The sequence below is a fragment of the Mus caroli genome, unplaced genomic scaffold, assembly GCF_978045245.1.
Source record: "Mus caroli unplaced genomic scaffold, Mus_caroli_1 scaffold_15, whole genome shotgun sequence".
Lineage (NCBI taxonomy): Eukaryota > Metazoa > Chordata > Mammalia > Rodentia > Muridae > Mus > Mus caroli.
Genome location: NW_028227270.1, coordinates 9,792,903 through 9,814,732, shown reverse-complemented (window position 1 = coordinate 9,814,732; position 21,830 = coordinate 9,792,903).

Sequence of the window (21,830 nt, the reverse complement as noted above, 5' to 3'; positions counted from 1 at the left end):
AGACTATCATCACAGTCAAGTGGTGTCCAAGGGAAGTGTCCAACGCCCTCCCACCCTCACACACATGCACATTTCTTCCTGTCCTAGTGTAGTCTGTCCTACCCTCCACCTTGTACCAAGCCCAGCATATAACTCTGTGAACCTCGAATGTGCATCCCGCCACCGCTGACTCCGCGTTTTCTATTCTTCTCTTTTGCTTGCTTGCTTTTTCTTTTTCATTTCTTGTTTTGTTGTTGTTGTTTCTTCTTCTTCTTTTTTGATGGTTTGAGACAATCTCTGCGTAACCCTGGCTGTCCTGGAACTCACTCTGTAGATCAGGCCTGCCTCAAGCTCAGAGATCTGCCTGCCTCTGTCTCACAAGTGCTGAGCCACATTTTCTGGAACTTAATATAAACTAAATTATAAGTATGTAGTACTGCTCTGTCCAGCTGTTTTCATTCACCAGAATGGTTTTGTGATGTGTTCATTTCTTTCTTTCTTCATGGATAATACAGAAGATCTGGATAGCCATCTCTCAGATGGCTAGCCTACAGTTATCCATTTGTCTGTTGATGGAATGAAACTGCTACTAGACTATGGTACTTTTTTTTTTTTCTTGATTGGTGATTAATGTGGGAGAGCTTACTGTTGGTGCTGCCACCCCTGGGCTGGCTGATCGTGTACAAAGCAGGCTGTGTCCTTTTCTGCAGAGAAATGGAGGAGGAGGGATGGAGGGGAGATGGGTCTGGGAGCGGAGGAGGATGGGACCTGAGGTTGGAGTTGTAACATCCAAGAGAGGATACACATTTAAAAGATAAAAAAGAAGAAAGAAAGCAGACTGAGGGGGGCGTGAGGAGCGAGCCGGTGAACAGCACCCCTCCATGGTCTCTGCTGCAGTTCCTGCCTCCAGGTTCCTGCCTCGTGTCTTTCTTAGCCCTCTCCCTTCATAACGGAGGTGAACTGCACAGTAAGAGAAACGCTTTTCTCCCCAGTTGCCTTTGGTCAAGGTTTTCATCACAGTAATAGAAAGCAAACCAGGGAATCTTAGTTTTCAATTTTTTAAAAAACAGAATATTTTTATTTATTCTTTGACAGAGATCCTCCTGCCTCTATCTCTGCTTCCTAAGTCTAGAATTAAAGGTGTGTGTTTCCATGTTTTGTACATGTGTGCATATGTCTGTGTGGGTGTGTTGTTATTATTAATAAACCACTGAATCCAATTGCTGTTGCAGATTGGAAAGGTTGACTGATTTTCTGGAGTTGATTGATCATGGGCAGGTAACCATAGCTAGGGGAAGTCATGGTTCAAAGGTCATATCATGTCCCAAAGACAGCATCACGGCACGGCTCTCTGTCCTTCAGCTCTTATGTTGTTTCTGCTCCCCTTCCTCGATGCTCAGACGGGGGACATAGACGTCTCATTTGAGGTTGGATGCTCGACAGACACTTATTCTCAGCACCTTAGCCTTAACCAGTTAGGGGTCTGTGCTTTGACTGCTGACCGTGGCTGCAGAAGCATCTCTGGCTGAGGGTAACACTGATTAATCACATTATGTACATTCATGTGTGTGTGTGTGTGTGTGTGTGTGTGTGTGTGTGTGAGAGAGAGAGAGAGAGAGAGAGAGAGAATGTGACAACTCACACGTGGAGGTCAGAGGTCACCTTTCGGGAGTCAGTTCCCTCCTTCCTCCATGTGAGCTCTTGGCACCAAGCCCAGGCTGTCTAGTTGGGCAGCAAGCGCCTTCACCCCCTAAGCTATCTCACCAACCTCATCAGTATATCGTCCTCACAGTTTATCCGTCCAAATATTTTGCCCAAGTTGTATAATTGGGTATTTGTTTTCCCAATACTGAGCCTTTATTTTATTAGTGTGTGTTAATTATACAAAACAATGGGCTTCGTTATGACTTCCCCATTTATGTATATTACTGAGTCGTTTCGAATGGTGGTAAAATATGCATGACTTCCACATCAGCTTTTTCTAACGTGTGTAGTGTTACTGAGAACGCTCACATTGTACTTCTAAAACTTCTCCTTACACACTGAAACCTAATTATGTAGTGACTTCCACTCCTCCGCTGCTCCAGCCTCTGGTGAGACCAGTCTACCATGTGTCTCAGTGAACTTCACTACTCTTAAGGCTCCTGTGAGTGGGATCACAGAGACTATGTGGCGCTTAAATACTTATTTTAGGATATATGGTCTCAGTATGGTGCCCAGTTTGACCTACAACTTCGGTGCTCAAGGCATCCTCTTGTCCCCGCCTCTGGAATTGCTGGTGCTATAGAGGATGTGTGCCCTGCACTAGGCTGGCTCTTGTCTCTTTTAGTTTACTTAGTTTGTTTGTTGTTTTGTTTTGTTTTGTTTTGTTTTGTTTGTTAATACAAAGCCTCGTGGAGTCCAGGGTTCCAAGGCTGGCCTGCTTTTGATCCTCCTGCCTCTACCAGAAGAGTTCTGGCATTGTGTGCTACCATGCCCAGCTGACATCCATCTTCTCCTGTACCTGCCTTATTTCATTTCGCTTGCAGGCCTTATAGATCATTTGTGCAGCACTATGTATCATAAGATCTTTCCTTTTTAATCCTGAAGAGTATTGCAGTTTATCTGTTCATTTCTGATGTGCACTTATTTCTAAATTTTGATTGTTTTGTCTGTTGCTCCTAGAAGCATAGGTGCACATGCATCAATTTGAGCCAGACGTAGTGATCCCAACACTGGAGAAGCCAAAGGAGAAAGGTTGCCATGAGTTCAAAGCCAGCCTAGGGTACATAGTGAATTTCAGGCCGGCCTGAGCTATAGAACAAAACCCTGTCCCAAAAAGCAACCTAAAAATCCAAATAACACTTTAGGTTTTTGCCTGCATTTTGTTTTGTTTCATTTCAAGGCAGGGTCTCATTATGCAGTTCTGGCTGTCCCAGAACTCACTATTTAGACCAGGCTAGCCTCAACCACACAGAGATCAGCCTGCTTTTGCCTCCTGAGTGGTGTGGTTAACAGGGTATGCCATTACACCTGACTTTTGCCTGAAATTTTTTTTAAGATGAAAGTTTTTATTCACACATTTTTATTTTGTGTGTACATGCATGTGTATGTGCATATAGGCGTGTGGCAACATAACTGGCTTGCATGTCGGTGCTGGTGACCAAAACTCAGTTCCTCATGGCTGAGTGACAAGCACTTTACTGACTGAGCCATCTCCCAGCTTGCAATTCTTATTGTTGAGTTTAGTTAAGCACTCTTGGTATTAAACTTTTACCATAATCACGATTCACATTTCCCTTCCGGTGGCCTGTGACTTTTCATTTTTTTTTTTTTTAACATCTCTGGAAGAACAGACATTTAGGTTCAGTGCAGTGATGTTAATTTCTTTGTTTCCTATTTAAGACACAATTGCTTTACATGAGGTGGGAATGGGTTCCTCTTGTTTTCCTGTAGATGTTTTGGTATTTGGGCTTTGCAGTGATGGCTACGCTGCTGCATGAAGTCTAGCCACAATTCATCTGTGCTTGTGATCCCTCAAGTGCTCCAGCAAGGATGGTAGGGAAACCATTGTTTCTCCACTGTGGTCTTTTTGCACCTCAGTCTAGAGAGTGTGCTGTCTGTCTGTATCAGTTTCAGTCAGCTGTCTCTCTTGATAACTTACCACCCTGGATTCCCAGCAAGTCTTGGGACGAGGTAATGTCTGAGTTCTCCAGTTTCATTTTGTGACATGACTCATTTAAGATTTGTCAAGGCTTGGGCTGATGAGATGGCTCAGTGTGGTAAGGCACGTGCTGCCCAGCCCAGCAATCTAAGCTTGGGCTTCAGAATCCACATGGTAGACGGACAGAACTGACTTCCATAAGCTGTTCTCAGACTTCCACTCGTGAGATATGGCACCCGCGTGTATCTGCATGCACACACCCATGCACACACAGACCAACGAGTCCAATACAAATTTTCATGAAAGAAAATTTGTAAAGATTAGTATTTTGTGTACAAGATAGTGTCTCTTGGTAATTACTATGTATGTATTGAAATCTCCTGTTTGGGATTTGAGTGGTCTGTAAACATAAATTTGGTTATGTTGGTTAGTAAGTGTTTTAGTCTGTGTTCTTACTGACTTTTTCTTCACTTTTATTAACTGCTGAAATTGGATTAATAAAATCTCTGACTATAATTGTGGATTTGGCTATGGTTCCTTATAGTTCTATCTGTTATGTTGTTGTTGTTGTTGTTGTTTCTTGAGTCGTGTCTCACTGTGTAACACTGGCTGGCCTTGAACTTCCTATTCTTTTGACTCAGACTCCTGCTTACAGGTATTACAGGTGTGTGCCATCATGCCCACTCTCTTCATGTCTACTGAAAGCTTTGTTACTGAGCACATAGACGTTTAAGATTAATGTACTTATGATGGACTGGACTCTTGTTAGGAATTCACACCTTTATTTCTAGTGGTATTCCTTACCTTTAAATTCTCTTTATTTTGTTTTTGGTTTGGGGACAGTATCATGTCATATGTCTTTAGCTGGTCTGGACCTTGCTGTGAAGAGGAGAGAAGAGAATTTCTTTTAAGGTCACAGTTGCATCGAGTTCGGAATCCACCCTCAGAGCCACAATAACTATAAGACTCTCTCCCAACCTAAAGATCGTATCCCTGGGGCTGGAGAGATGGCTCAGTGGTTAAGAGCATTGATTTCTCTTCCAGAGGTCCTGAGTTCAATTCCCAGAAACCACGTGGTGGCTTACAACCATCTGCAATGGGGTCTGATGCCCTTTTCTGGTGTGTCTGAAGAGAACAATGGTGAATACATTTTATATATTTATATATTATAATGTGTATGTGTGTATCATATATCATATCTCTGCTGTTCCCAGACACAGGTACTCTGGGAAGTCAGGGGTTTAAATGAATTTTAAAGAGCACGAGATTCAGTCCACAGCACAGCTTATGAGCCAATATTGATAGGTTAGACTCTCTGTGTTTTAATTAGGGTGTCTAAACATCTATGGCTTCCAGTTGTTGATGCAGTTCGATTTGAATTTGCCATGTTGATATTTGTTTTCCATTTCCCCATATGGCCCTCATTTGCCTTGCTCCATTTCCATCTGCACAAAGCAGTGAAAACCTGGAAGAATCCATGCTTTTTGCCCTGTTTTCAGTGACTGTCCTTGGGGCTGGAGTTTTGCTCTCTACTCCACTGCTCAGCCTGGCGACCTTGTCCACTCCCAAATCTTGGGACAGCTCACTACTACACAGGAGAGAATTCAGACTAGAATAATTCTAAAACACTCTGGAAGGCCAACTGAGGCACTTTAAGAACTTGTTTTACCCAGTTATCCAACTTTACTTCCAAAACCTTTCTTCATCGATTCTTTTTATTTTTCTCCTCAATAAATGCTTATTTACTCCTTCTTTTCTTTTTAAATTTTCTTCCATATGTAAGTATGTATGTATGTGTGTATATATGTAAGTATATATGTATGTATGTATGATGTATGTATATATGTATGTATGCTGTATGCATGTATGCTGTATACACATGTATGAGTATAGGTACTCATACCATGATATGGAGATCAGGGGACAATGTGCAAGAGTTGGCTTTCTTTGTCCACCTTTACATGGGTTTCAGGGTGGAACCCAAGTCATTGGGCTCACAAGGCCAGTGCCTTCCCCACTGAGCCATCTTGCAGGCCTCTCTTTAATCTTAGGTCTAATTTTGTTCACACTTAAAAGACCTTATTCTCAGCTCAGGCTCAATCTCAGCATGTATTTTTTTTCACACTTTTCTATTTACACACAAGTCTCTCTCTCTCTCTCTCTCTCTCATGAAATTTTGATGGTCTCATAAAGCTTCCCCCTCTGCTACTTCTATGTAAGGCCTGATCTGACTCCCTCCCCTTACCCCACGAGAAAAAGGGGCTCCCCCCTCCACTGAGTTCTCTGACTATTTTGTGAGAGAGTCCTTCAACATTTACCATACACACACACACACACACACACACACACCAAATATATATATACATATGTATATGTATATAGGTGTATGTGTGTGTATATATATATATATATATATATATATATATATATATATAATTGAACTTCATATATAAACTCCCCGACCTCTGAAACCAGAGACTGAACCTCCAACTTCATGCATGCTTGGCCACTAAGGTCCATGGCCTGGTGGTAAGCAGAGGTTCTTGCTTGCAAGCAGCAGCAATAGATTTCAAGTAACTTTAATCGGAGAAGCAAGTATTGGAAGAATAGCATATAGTTAGTTAATAGAGCTGATGAGAAGGCTGTAGAGATAATCTCAGCAAAGGCCCTGGGTGCAAGGGTAGTCAGGAGGAGTCACCACTGTGTCACCCTGTCCTGCTTGCTTCTCTCTGAGTGTGTCCCGTTTGCAGTACAGAGGCACTGGGATGTCTTGACAAACTGATTAAACTGGGCATCTGTACACCTCAAGTCTCTAAAGGACAGGGAGAGGGAACACACGCCCCTTCATTTCCTATTGTGGTAGGTATTGGGATGACTTTGAAAGTAACAGTTTAACAGCGCCTCCCGTCTCTGGGACAGTGCCCAGGTGAAGATCCTCCTGGGCCTCATTTTCCTTATGTCAGCTTTATTTGTAGCATAGGTGGCAGCCAACTAGAAAGAGAAGTACAGAACATTTTATTTCTACCCACTAAGGCTCACCAGGAGGGTGTCACTGACTGACCTGAAAATGGTCCCTTTACCACTTCCTGCCAAGAAACAGCAGGGAAGGGGAGAAGGAAGTTTGTAGCACACTCTCCCCCACCCCCGGCTGCCTGGGGACTGAGGGGGACGTTGGGGGAAGCTGGTGGTTCCTGTTTCAAGCCTCTGGCTGGCTGCACCTGTGCGTATCAGGCAGCCCTGCACCTAAAACATGGGGCGAGAAGAGGAGAAACTTTCTCTCCTGCTCCTTTGGGGATCCTCCAATATCTTTGTATACAACTATCAGTATCTACTAGCTAGGTGATTCCCCAAGGGACGAGGTTGTTTCTATGTGAGAACAGATGGTGACCACAAAGACAAAATGGCAACAGCATTAATTTCCATCCCATCATTAGCAGTTCTTGGGGTATTAAAATTCACACTTGCTCAGGTTACTGATTCTGTCTCATGGAGTCCATGTTCTCATGTAAAGATACATAAATGTCGTACTTGTGAAGTAAATACAAAACATTATACTCTAAAACGGAATATAATACAAAGTATGATAATGCTTGATGAACTTTATTATGGAAACTTGCGAGTAAATCAACACATCACACACCAAAAAAAAAAATAATAACGACTTATTTACAAATAAATTCAACTTTACTGAAAAATAATAAGGCTAGACCATTTTCTATGCATCATCCCTCCTTATGAACATGCTTGCCAAAGTCAATAAATTTACGTCATAATTGATTTTAAATCATGCACCTAATTTCCCCAAGTTTTATCTGGTGTCTTTTTTTTTTCTGTCCTGGGCCACATCCAGGAAAGTTGTCTGTCGTCTGCTCTTCGGGCTCTTCTTGCCTGTGAGTTTTCCAAACCGTATCTTTTGATGTTCTGACTATTGGAGGTGAATTGATCAGCTATTCTGGAGACTGTTGCTTTGGCTGGCACTGGTGCGGTATTTTTCCTGTGACTAGACTACAGGGATGTGTTTGGGGGAGGCAAAGCCAGAGAGGTAATGTCTTGTCACATCGTATAGTAGGACTATGCTGCCCTGCATCCTGTAGTGGTAGAGTTTATCGGTGACAGAGGTAAAATCTGTGTCTTTGAAGGAGAGATCAGGATGTTATACAGAGCTGGTGTGTGACAGGAAGAGAGGCTTCCTTAATGACAAAGTGGTTTCAGTTCCAAACTCATCTTCCCCAAGGGGATGTGCAGAAAAAGATGAACGTGGTGGGCCAGGAATTGTGGATCTCAGAAAGGAATGCCTGCAAAGTGGGGCCTTGGCTGGTGTCTGGGAAGTTAGACTTCAGGAAGGCAGAACACTTTGAACCAAGGAGAGCTATGTTTAAATTGTGAAATGACACAGGTGCTGTGGGTACAGCTCGTTGCATAGCATGTCCAAGGCCGAGGCGTGATCTCCAGCACTGCAAGCAAACAAGGAACACACACTGTAGTGGGGGTGGTGGCGGCGGTGGTGGCAGTGGTGATGGTGGAGGTAAATGTGGTTTAAATGAAAATGTCCCCCCCCCCCATAGTATCAGGGAGTACTTCTATTGGGAGGTGTGGCCTTGTTAGAGTGAGTGTGGCCTTGTTGGAGTGGGTGTGGCCTTGTTGGAATGGGTGTGACCTTGTTGGAGTGGGTGTGGCCATGTTGGAGAAAGTATCTGGGGGAGGGCTTGAGCTTTCAGATGCTCAGACCAGGACCAATAGCTCTCTCTCCCTGCTGCCTGCCAAGATGTGGAACTCTCATCTGCCTCTCTAGGACCATGTCTACCTGTGTGCTGCCATGTATGTCTACCTGTGTGCTGCCATGTTACCTTCTATAGTGATAATGGACTAAACCTCTGTATTATAAGCCAGCCCCAATTAAATATTTCCCTTTATAAGGGATTCCATGGTCATGTTGTCTCAGCACAGCAATACAAGCCATAACCCTATGGGGTTCTTCCATAACAATTGTTAATGGAGAGTTTAGGAGACTTACAAAAGTAGAGTAGTCTCACAAGCCCCAGTGCTCATACCTCACTCAGCACTCAAAACGATCAGAATCCAGCTAACCCTGCCTGGTAAAACCCCAGCTAGGTTTTTCCTATCTTATTCCATGCTCCTCCAGATTTACTTATTTTCTGTGCATGACTGTTTTGCCTGCATGTAAGTGTATGTACTATGTACGTGCCTTGTGCATATAGAGTTCGGGAATGGGTATCAGATCTTCTTGGACTGGGGAGTTTTAAATAGCTGTGAGCCACCAGCTGGGTGCTGGAAATCAAAGCCAGTTGCTCTGAAAGACCAACAAGTGCCCTAAACTGCTGACCCAACTCTCCAGCCCACTTTCTATATTATTTTGAGGCAAATACCCTATAATGCATGTGTGTGTGTGTGTGTGTGTGTTTTGGTTAAGTACAGACAATAAGCTACCTGGGTGGGACCCTGACCTGAAATTGTCTGTACTTAACAAATGCAGGCAGATATCTGAATTATTTTGTAATTTTTTTTTCTTTTTAAAATGTGCTTGCAGTATCCTGTTAAGAATCAAGGGTGTGGGGTCATGGGATGCTAATTCATGGGATAATAGAAAGGGGACCTTGGGTAATGACTGAATTGATTTGTAATTAAAAGACTGGGCTTTTGAGTTATAAGAAATGAGCTATCCGGAGAGTTTTTTAGAATTGCACAAGGATGTGTGTCAAGCAGAGAGAAGTCTGGAATCCTGTCTTGAGCAGACCATAGACCATCAACTCATAACCCACGATTTGACTTGGAGTCATTTCTCTCAAGGCTCCCAGATGCCCCTTCCCCAGAACCCTGTCCAGGATGAGGCTGGTCCTGTTTAGTCTCTGATGTTTGAACACTTGGTCCACAGTTGGTGTCACTGCTTGAGCAGTTTAGGAAGTACAGCCTTGGTGGAGGAAGTATGTCACCAAGGGTAGGCTTTGTGGAGTTAAAGCCCCAGGCTGGTCCCAGCTTGCACTCTCTCTGCTTCCTCTGTTTCTAGATTCTGCCATGGGGGAAGCTTGGCTTTGGCCTGCTGTCCTTGCAGACGAATGTGTTTTCATGCAGCTCTCTTGCTTTCTACATCTCGATTTCTTCTTCAAAGTCCTCTGGCCCATTCAAGTCCATCTGTCTGCTCTTTCTGGTTCTGTGCTGCCCAGTTGGAGTTGTTGGGGATCCCTTTCAGGTATAGCTATTTTTCATTCCCACCCTCCCTCTCATCGGCGTCTGGATTTCTTGTCCTCTGTAGGCTTATCCATAGCCCCATCCTCACCTTCTTCTTGTGGCAGACATCATAGCCCTGGCCTTGTGCTTTTTGGGATGGAGCTGGTCATCAGTGCCATCAGAGCTTGTGGAGTATTTTGCCCTGTCTGTGTGACATCTCTCTGACCTTCTTCCAGGCATGTGTCCCCCTGATTTGTAAGAGGGGCCACCTCCCCTTGATAAAAGGTCTGCTGTTATCTCTGGACAGTTGTTAATATTCCGGCCCATTATCTTGGGCAGAAACAGCCTCATTGTCGTTGACTTTTGCAAGCAGCCCAGGGCCGCATCTCCTATCCCTGTGAGGAGATTAATACCCCTAACAATCCAGTCCTTGAGCGCTGCACCGAGACTCATTTATCAATATTCTTTCAAGACGTGTGGCTTCAACTCCTACCCTGTGTTTGGCCCATGAAAGTTTTTCTTATTTGACATCAGCTTCCCATGTATTACATTTTTATTGGACTTTTCCCTCCCAGTCATATCAGCCTTTGATCTTTTTATATCAGCTCAATCCAGCATATTGTCCAGAAATTGTTATTACTTTTTTTTTCATCTTTAGTCCTCTTGAGCATGGGACCCAGCCAATGTCTGTAGAAGTCCTGAATAAACGTTGCAAAGTCTGAATAAATGGGTCCTACATGGCTTTGTTGACAAGGCTTACTCTCAGTTCTGTTTCCCCATAAGTTGATGCCCCCAGCCATAAACGCTAGGATCTTAGGAGGTAACTTTGCTCGTAAACGAAGTTGAAAGAAAAAGCGAGAAGGTGAAAATCAAGGCCAGATTGTATGCACCGTCTCCGCTTGTCCAGACTGATACTCGGCCATGTGTGTCTGAGGAAAAGTTGATGCTTTCAAAACGAGGAGACTGTAGCAGATCCAAAGCCTGACTATTAGCATTTCTTCTGAGGGATTGCCACAGTGTGCATACAGTTTGAGAGTGTCTCCTAAGGGCCCATGTTTTGGGCAGGTAAAGATTCCACACTACCTTAGCGTGAGGGTATGATGCGCAGCCTCTAATGTAATGTAAGGTCCCATGGGAAGCAAATGGAGACATGTCCCTCAGAAAGGACCAATGTGCTTCTCAGGAGAACCTGGCTCATTCTTTTAAAAAAAATATTATTTATTATTTGTATTGACGTTTTGCCTGCAGCTATGTCTATAGGCCACATGTGTACCTTGCCAGTAGAGGCCAGAAAAGAGTATCAGATGCCCTGGGATTGGAGCTACAGACAGTTATGAGGAGTCATGGACATATTGGGGAACTGAGACCAGGTCCTGTACAACGGCAGCCAATGCTCTTAACCTATGATGAATCTCACTAGCCTTTCCTGGTTAATCCTTTTGAGAGATATGTTATAGATAAACATGCCCTGCAATGTTGCCCACACCCCATACAATTGGATGCTATCCACCACTAGAGCTCAGCTGACGCCAGCATTGTGCCATTGAACTCCCAGGACTGGGTAACAGATAAAATTCTTTATTTTATAAATGACCGACTTCTGGTATTTTGTTATGGATACAGAAAACGAACCAATATAGGCACCGTCTCAGTGGGGCTTTGAAAATTCCTGCACTGCCAATGACAGGAATAGAGAATGTTCTGGACTGGACCATGGATCGCTGATTTAACGGAGGTCTCTCTTATTGCATCATAGAGGAAATGCAGATCCACTTTTGAAGTGAAGGGAATCAGGAGAATATTCTCTGGATTATGCAGAGTCATAACTCTCGTAATCAGCTCTGCCCAGGGCAAGATGCAGCATAGCAAGGTAGTTTTGAACATTATAAGCTCTGGATTCGTGGCAGTAACATAAGCCTGGTGGTCATTCACTAGAACCTAGGAGAAGAGGGTGGACTGAACAGATACGGCTAGCACAGTAGGTAAGGGGCAAGCTTAACAAAGTACAGATTAATACTACATGCAAATGCCGAAGGCCTGAGACAAAGAAAACGAGTTGGCAGTAGGTGCCTCTTGTGCAATCTCAGACCCCACTGTACACACTTCCTTTGTGGTAATTACTGTCACCACAGCCAAACAGTCACTTCTCCAATCATTTGTAATTATTTATCGCCTTCACTTCACAATACATTTCATGAGGAGGTAGGTGGTGTCTGTCTTATCACCCCAAATCCTATACTGACAGACACACAGTAAATATTTATTGAGTAAATGAAGGGTCACAAACCAATCATGTACTGGGCTTTTTTGCATAATGTGCTCCTCGTTCTGGCTTAAAGTCTATTTTGTGCCTTCAGATTCACCAGCTGCCTCCTGTTTGCATAAATTAAACCCCGCTGACAGTCATCTCACCTGTGGCTTTATGTGCATGGCTTGGATCAGAGGGTCATGGACACAGCCAAAAAATTAAGTCCTTTGGTTTTTGTTCTGGTTTTCTGTTTTCATCTTGGTTTAGTTTGATTTGGTAACTTTCAAATAAAAAGTAGATCCAAGCTACAGGAAAGTTGAAAGCAAAGAGAACCGCAGTTTTATATTAGTAATTCTCATGTTTGTTTGTTTTTCCATGATGGTTTTTCTGTGCAGCCCTGGCTGTTCTGGAACTTGCTCTGTAAAATCAGGCTGACCTTGAATTCACGGAGATCCACCTGTCTCTGCCTCCTGAGCCCTGAGATTAAAGCTATGCACCACCATTGCCAAGCAACCAACATCAGTAACTCTCAAAGTGCCACAGAAAGGAAATCTAGAATGTACCCTTTCATCTTCCTCTTTCTCTCCCTCTCCCTCTCCCTCTCCCTCTCCCTCTCCCTCTCCCTCTCTCTCTCTCTCTCTCTCTCTCTCTCTCTCTCTCTCTCTCTCTCTAAAACTGGGTCTCATTATGTAGCCCTGGCTGGCCTAGAACTCAATCTGTATAGCAGGCTGACCTCAAACCCACAGTGATCTATCTACCTGATGCCTCTGCCTCTGCCTCTGCCTCTGCCTCTGCCTCTGCCTCTGCCTCTGCCTCTGCCTCTGCCTCTGCCTCTGCCTCTGCCTCTGCCTCTGCCTCTGCCTCTGCCTCTGCCTCTGCCTCTGCCTCTGCCTCTGCCTCTGCCTCTGTAGGTTCCCAACCAGGTTGACATGACCTTGGCTGGGGACCCAGAGACTCCACCTTTCTTTTTGGGCTGAGTTTTTTCAGATATTGTGATAATAAATTCCAGTTTAATGACTCCAAATCTTTTCCCATCATTTGCAATCAAGTCCTTTGGCCAGTACAAAATCTAAGTGGGACTCTTAGGAATAGTCACAGTCCCTGCTCCAGAGAGAAGACACACAGAGTATCGTTCTGTTCTCTGGGAGAAAGCCAAATTTCAAGTATCCCTCCCTGTTGCTCTTCTCATTGGTATGTCAAAAGGCCCAAGAGAAGGGCTTAGGGGTTAGAGAAATGGTTCATTGTTTACGAGCATTGGCTGCTCTTCCAGAAGACCCAGGTTTGATTCTCAGCAAGCATATGATGGTTTATATCTGTAATTCCAATTCCAGAGGATCTGACACCAACTTATGTACTTCGTTGGCACTAGGAATGCATGTGGTGCATATGCACACATGCAGCCAATGCACTCATACACATAAAATAAAAATATTTAAAGTAGAGAGGGAGGGAGGGAGGGTGGGAGAGAGTGAGGGAGGAAGAAGAAGAGGAGGAGGAGGAGGAAGAAGAAGAGGAGGAGGAGGAGGAAGAGGGGGAGGAGGAGGAGGAAGAGGGGGAGGAGGAGGAGGGAGGAAGAAGATTTATTTTGGATTATGGTTTCAATGAATGTAGTCCATCCTGGTTGGTAAAGCATGACAGTGGGAACATGGAGTGATTGGTTACATGGTATCTGCAGTCAGTAAACACAGACAGACCAATGTTGACATTCTATTGGCTCTCTCCTTTTTATTCAGTTCCAGACTCCGGACTTTGAGATGGTGCTACCCAGATCCAGGGTGTATCTCTGTGGGAATGCTCTCACATGCACATACCTCCTCATTGATTGAAAACTCAGTCAAGGTGGCCTTGAAGATTAATCATCACAGTAGCAGTCAACCCACTGCCCTGAGCTCTAAAGGATCTTCCACGTCCTCAGATGCCAGCCTGAAAATTACACCCAACATATCCACACCTCCCTCACTACCTCATTCTCCTATTTTGGTGTAGATTTACTTCATAGGTTATTGTCTAATCAACTAAAACTCTTCTAAGTACATTTTTCCCCTATAGTTCTAATTTCAGAGTCACCAACGTGCTCTCTTGAATTTAATTGTTCAAAAAGGTTGCAGCTGTAGGGTGACAGACATTTTTAAGAATTAAGTGGCTGTCCAGTTCAGGTTTTAACTTTTTCTATTTAGTGTTAGAAGCAATTCCTGTGTCTTTTGAAAATCCTGCTTGTTTGAAGTAGGTTTTACAAGCAAGCAATGCCCCTTGGTCTAACTATGGGTCCGGAGGCTTTGTTGGAATTGTTATGGTGGCCTTATGTCCTTTGCCATATGCAGGACCAGGACATGGAGGAGTGTGTGTTGACTAGTTTTGGGTCAGCTTGATACAAGCTACAGACATATGGGAGGAAGGCACCTCAATTGAGAAAACACTGCACTAGATTGACCTGAGAGAGAGCTGTGTGCACTTTCTTGATTGGTGATTGACTTGGGGTGTCCAACTCACTGCGGGCAGTGCCAACCCTAGGCAGGCAGTCCGGAATTGTGTAAGGAAGTAGGCTGAGAAAGCCACAAGAAACAAGTCAGTAAACAGCATTCCTCTCTGGCTTCTGCTCCAGTTCTTGCCCTCAGGTTCCTGCCCTGAGTTCTCATCTCACCCTGGCTTCCCTCAGGGATAGACTTATAAGCTACTGCTTATAGTAGCTTAAAGTCGGAAACGACAACAACAGCAGCAACAACAACAAAACCCCTTTCTTCCTCAAGTTGTTTTGGCCACGGCGTTTCATTACAAGAATAGAAAACTTAACTGAGACAAAGTGTATGAGTTTTCTTTTTAAAATCTGCTCATTCGCACTTTTCCAGAGGTCCTCCTTCTGACCCAGACTGTGGCTTTAGTGAATCCCCTGCCCCTCTGGACCATCTGGTGTAGCCTGGAGTAGTGAAGAAGCTGAAGATATTTCCCATACTGGATGGAGAAGGTTTTGCTCTTATCCCTTAATAAAAATGTTCTGTGAACCAGAGCAGGATCCAGACTTCCTCAAAAGATGCTTGAACATCCAGGACATCGTATGACACCTGTGACGCCCTTCAGATGACAGGGAAGGTGCCAAAGCACTAAAGCAGTGGCTTACATCACTAGTGCTGTCTGGATATTTATAGAAATAGATACTTCTTTGTACTTCACCAAACCTGTAGAATATGAGTGTCTAAGCTCTAAATGTGGGGTTGGGACCTGAAGGTAGAACAGTTTTAGTGTTCATGGTTTGGCTTTGTTCTACCTGGGCTTTTGTGTGGCTCAGCTTGGCCTCAAACAATCTCTATAGCCAAGGATAACCTTGAAATCCCACTGACCCGACCTCCACCTTGCAGGTTCATTCTTATTTGTTTATTTATTTATTTATGCTATTCTTTGCATAAATGCATATATACATGTATAGAATGTATTTTAGTAATTTCAACCCCCATATAGCTCTCTTTCTCTTCCTCTTGCTCCCCACAAGCCCCTTCTTCCTGTAAATCCCTTTTGTCATTCCACTGAGTTTAATCATGGCTGTTGGCATGACCAAAACAGTGAGTTAGGCAGAGTTCTTGGAGTACAGGCAACTTACTAGTGGCTACACCACTGAAGAAAATGACTCTCTTTGTCCCAGCAACCCTTAACTGTCAGTAGCTCCGTGAGGGGGCAGGGAGCCTCATGAGACCCTTCCCCACTCATGATGAACTATTGACAGGCCCCATCCTTCATAGGTCTTGCGCAGGTAGCCACAGCTGTTCTGAGTTCATGATGTATTGGCCATGTCATGTCCAGAAGACAGCACTTCACAGCACTTTCCCCCATTGTAGAGCTCTCTAAATTAGCAAACAAGTTGATTAAAGATGAAATAGCTAAATCTAAACTAACTCATGGGCAACATTGATAAAATCATGCTAATACTGAACAACTCTCTCATAGTACTGGAAGCATTTCTATTATCAAGCTTTCTGATTTGGAAATAAGTATGGATTCCATTGTAGCTGTAATAAATAATGCAGAGGAAGAGTTCATACCCCTTTACCCAATTCTTCCTAATAGGAACACCCTGCAAAACTTTAACATGCTGGCAAAACCAAAACACTGACATCAGAAGCAAAATGAAACATCCCATCACATGACGATTTCTCATGTGACCCTATGTGGCCATGGTTACCTACCCCTCCCCCACAATTCCAGTCCTTAAGACCTAGCTACACAGTTTCATGTTTCTCTAAATGTCACTTCAAGAATGTTATATAAGGGCTGGTGAGATGGCTCAGTGGGTAAGAGCACCCGACTGCTCTTCCGAAGGTCCAGAGTTCAGATCCCAGCAACCACATGGTGGCTCACAACCATCCGTAACGAGATCTGGCGCCCTCTTCTGGAGTGTCTGGAGACAGCTACAGTGTACTTACATATAATAAATAAATAAATCTTTAAAAAAAAAAAAAAAGAATGTTATATAAAGCATATGTGGTGATACACACCTTGAATCTCAGCACTCACAGGCAAATCTCTGTGAGTTCAAGTCCAGCCTTGTCTGTTAGCGAGTTCCAGGCCACACAGGATGATATAGCAAGACCTTGTTTAAAGTAAGTAAAAATTTAAAAAACATGTTATATAAATGAAATAATATACTTTATAACATTTGGGTTGCATTTTTCCTCTTAGAGCAGTTATTTGAAGCTTCAATCAAATTATACACCAGGAGTTCCTGCCATTTTTGTTGCTGAGTGATGTCCTATGCTCTTGATGTACCATTTATTGACAAACTATTTATCCCGTAGAGTACAACTGGTTATTTTCAGATTTGTATTATTATGAATAAAGCTACTGAAAACACTTGTGTACAGATTTGGGGTGAACACAATTTTCCATTCCCCTAGAGTAAGGAAATGTCTCGGAGCACAGCTGTGGGGTGATATGACACTAGCAAACCAATCCCCAGGGTGGTGGTAGTAGTTCACATTTCTACCCCCAGTGTGCTAGACTGTGGGTTTATTTGCTTTCCTGATGGCATCTTCACGTATATCTCTGTGTATATTCTCCAGTCAGGTTCCCTTTTAAGGTTCTTGCCAGTTTTCTAATTGGATCATTTTATCCCTTTAAGTTTGTAGGGCTTTGCCCACACCCCAGGCTGGAGAGTAATCCTTAGGTCTCAGGCTTGCTGGGCAAGCACTGTATGAAGCTGTTTGTGTTACAGCCTCAACACCAGGTTTCCAGGGATCCTCATATGTTTCAGCTTTTGTCTGTTGTCAGGTTTACAAATACTTCCTCCTTGTTAGTAGCTCTATCTTTTCGTCCTCTTAATAAGATGTTCTGCAGTGCAATTTTTCTCCTTTTGACAAAGTTTAATCTATCCATTTCTCGTCTGATGAATCATGCTTTTAAAATGGAGCCTAAGATGCCTTTGTCTTATCCTGGATCCTTAAAATTTTTTCTCCTTTGGTTGATTCTCAAAGCTTTTCAAAACAGAAATCTCTGTGCCTAAAAGACTGGGAGATTTTTTGTAAAAGAATGATTGATAAACTTTATCAAGATATTTTCTATATCAATTAATGGGATTGTATCTCTTTTTTTTTGTGATGTAGTAGGTTATACTGATTGATTTTAAATATTAGATCGACTTCACATATTTTCAACAAACCCCATTTGGTCTTTTAATACACCGTTGGATTTGATTAGCTAAAATCTCACATTTAATAGCTAGGGGAGTGAGAGTGTTTGTGCACAAACGTGAGTACTGGCATGAGATACATGGAAGTGACACTGATGTCTTTGGTCCTCGGGTCACATGTTAGAAAAACCAGTTCTAACAACCAATGCTTTCAGTCAGGTAACACCCATAGAATTAGAAGAACTAGATCACGGGGAAGGATAGGATTTTCAGGGTCTGGAAGGCTGCACAATGTCTGGATGCAGTAAAGAGAGCAAGGTAGGCCACTCGGGGTCCACAGCTGCCATACAGCATGCTTATAGTGCTTCTGAAGGCCAGAGGACAAAGAGACCCCTACAGATCAAGAATTAGATGGTTTCAGAGAAACTGTAGAAACCAGCCTATCCTGCCATAGTGTTACCCCCAAACTGTCTTCAGCTCAGAGTTCATGCATCGGGGTATACAACCAAGCCATTGTGCTATGGGAGCTTGTCCATGCTGTTCCTGCTCTTTGAAAATTCTTTCTTTCACTTCTTATATGCTTCACTTAAGTAGCCTCTGTTTAGAGGTCACTTCTTCCAGGGTACCATCCCTGGTCCCCAAACCTGCACTGAGTCCCCTTTCATTCTCTTTGTTTGACATTAATACTGACTGACATGTTAAAGTGTAGTCTGGGGCAATCATGGACCTAAGTAGCCTGAGCAAGGTCTAATTCATCAATTTTTTAAAAACCTTGATCAGAGGAACACTGTCACTATTTGTCACTTACAGAGAACAAAATTCAGATTCAACCAGTTGGGGTCACCCAAATGGCTAATCATGGCATCTAGACTTGCATTCTAGACAGATATGATCTAGAACCTATAGTCTCAAGTCCTGTGCAAAACACTTCTTGCCCCAAACTCTCCTTTTCCCTTGTCCATTCACACTGCCCAGAACACACTTAATAAATATTTCCAGATTTAACCAGCTAGCTAATCAACATATTAGCACTTGTTTTTGTTTTTCTGTTTTTCAAGTTAGAGATTTTTTTTTTTAAATCTAAGCTCCTGCTTTGTTCCCATCCAGTCCTCATACAAGACTGAGTTTTAATAAGAAAGACGTGTTTAACAACTTTTGTCAGACCAGAATGTATCACCCTGAGTGCTATTGAGAGTTCAGGTGTCCACGTGGTAAAGGATCTGACGGCACCATTTCTGCAAAGACCATTAATGGCATCCACTCCAGCAGTTGTATTTATCATTTCCCACCTGAGGGTTTAAGCCTATGCTCTGCGCACAGGGATGTGCAGTCACGCACGGATCTGGTGCAGCCTCTGAAGCCACAACTTCTGCAAAAACCATTAGTGATGTCTGCTTCAGCAGCTGGGCACAGGCATCAGCTCTTGGAAGAAATCAAAGAAAAGCAGAAAGTGGCTATGTAGATGGGTTGTGGGAAAATGGTCTCACGAGTAGGAAGGAAACAGCTCTGGGCTGGGTGAGAGGAAGAAGGCATATTGAATTCCAGAACATGAAAAGTTAAACTGAGATGTAAAAGAAGCTAAAATATTAGAGTAAACATTTCATGTCCCAGCTACGATACTACAAATAGTGCCTTAATCATTGTAAAGACAGGGTGGGTATTTTTTAGTAAATAGATAGAAAAACTAGAGGTCAAAGAAGTTATGGATTGTGGGTTAACCCAGAGAATGGCCTGTATTCTTTCTGTTCACAGTTTTCATGGGGCATCACTTAGACTTCATGGAGTCTAGTATAGGAGACAGAACAGCACTTATCTGTCCACTCAAGTCTACACAATTGTTTATTGAGTACACACAGCAGGGATGATACAGTGAAGTGTTTCACTCACAATTTCAAGGTTCACACTAGTCATTGTGGACCATGCATAGGATACTACAGGAATAGATGGGTACCTAACCCAGACTTGATGGAGATGAGGAGAGACATAGGCCTCCAGGAGGACTTGCAAAGGAAGGGCATTTTAATGCAGTCTCCAGAAACTAAAGAATATAAGGAAAGTGAAGCTGTATGCTGGGCAAGAAGGTATGAATAGTATGAAGGCCTGTAAGCTCTCCCAGAATTCCCAAGAGCTCAGGTGGAGGAAGAGGGTAGCAAGAGACAAAATAGTATAGGCAAATGGAAGTCTAGATGTGTAGAGCCTTGTATTACATAAAGAGGCTTTTCGATTTTATTTTGAGAATAAGGAGGAGCCAAAGGGGTGATATTATCAGACCTGCATTGTAGAGGCATCATGTGGTTATGGTGTAAAGAATGGACCGAAGGAGGCAAGAAGGATAACTCAAAATAGAGCATCATTGGGAAAGGGGAGAGATACACGGAAAATATTAACAAGGCAGAATCAACATAATAGGATGGGTTAGTGGACACAGGAAAAGGGGAAGAGTCAGCTGGTGTCATGGCTTCTGATTTCTACCACAGAATGTAGGAAGTATGGACTCTTTGCTAAAGTAGGAAAATGCACATGGAGAATGAGGCTTGGGGAAGGTTGTGGCGATTTTAGTTGTGTCAAATATTCAAATAGAACCAGCAGGTGGTTTTGTATGGGTCTGGACCTCAAGATGGAGATCTAAACTGAAAGAAAATAAATGACTGCCATAACGAAAATTGGCCCCATATCTTTCTTAAAATCAGAGTTGCTGGTGTCTTGGCAAATGAAATTGGCTGACTTCATCCTTAATCAAATGGCTGGAAAATGTCAGGGAGGGGCAGAATCTAACAGACTCCAACGAAATCCTTTGGCCTTGCTAATATTAATATATGTAAGCATGTGCAGTCACCATGAATATGCATTGCTCAGACCTCCCTCAGGAGAATTCTATATGAGAAACAGTTGACTGACAGACATAGATCCCAGTTTGGATCCAGCACCATGCTGAGACCAAGATCCTACTTCCTGGACAGTATAGAATTACATATAAGCAACTTTGGATCCTGAGTTCCCCATGGGCCTGGCTAAGACTGTCTCAGGGCTGCTTAATAACCTGAGACTCTTCGTACCCGATTGCCCTTCCTTTCTCCTCTTTCACAGGCATCAGAGTAACATCATGATCAGAGTGGTCTGAACCTATACTCCTTCTCACCCCTTTATTGCTCACACATACCAGCCAGCCTCTTGCACCTCTGCCATACTTTCGATCTTGACTGATATAGGAAGCAGATGGTCAGGCTATTTAGGTTGGTGGTTCTCTGGCAGATATGAAGGAAGGCTCACAGAAAGAGAACTAGAGGAAAGTGGCAGGTAGTGGTAGAGTCGTGGTCAATAGCATCTACATCAGGTTGAAAAGGAAATGTAGAGAATGAAGATACAGGAGAACAAAGAACAAGCAGGATAGGAAGCACGATGAGATTAGTGGATGTCGGGAGAGTTAGAATGGGATCGTATTGGGTGGTGGTCCCATCCGATCTCACATAGAGCAACTGGTAAGCAAATGTGTTAGCGTATGAGGCTGGATAGTAAAATTAAAAAATAACTAAACAGAAAACAAACAAAAAAACAAAACAAAACAAAGACACTGGAACACTGGGTGAATGTTCTTAAAATATAGACATTGAAACAATCTTCAGTGGTGACAGACTCGGGAAGAAAGAGATGATTCATGAGAAACCAGGATCAACAGGAAGGGATGAGACATAATAAGGAAGTCAACAGAGGGTGGCAGTGGGGAGAAGGCAGAGGAGAGCCAAATTATGGGGCCTTAAGGAAAGGAAGATGTACTGGGGGTGGAAGAACAGTGGCTGAATTCAATGGTGCTGAAGAAAGATGCTGTCTAGCTAATCTGCCCCAAGGATACACAAATAGGAGAGAAGTGGGAAGAGAATATTCAGAAGGATGCAAAGGGCGAGTCATTCCTTTCAGGCCTCCCTTGGTTCTAGATCAGGCAAGAAAGCCTACAGACATTTTATGGTGTTAAAAATCCAGAGAAATTTATGTACAGAAAATGGAGTTTCCCAAGGGCACAATGGGAGGAATTTGAAAGAAGAAAGGTGGATGGTTGATGCAAAGTGAAGAAGGGACAAAATAGTGTGGGAAAGGAGTCTGAGTGAAAAGAGTTGATGGAGAAGTCTCACCCTGAATGGCAGTAAACGCTGACATGGGATGCC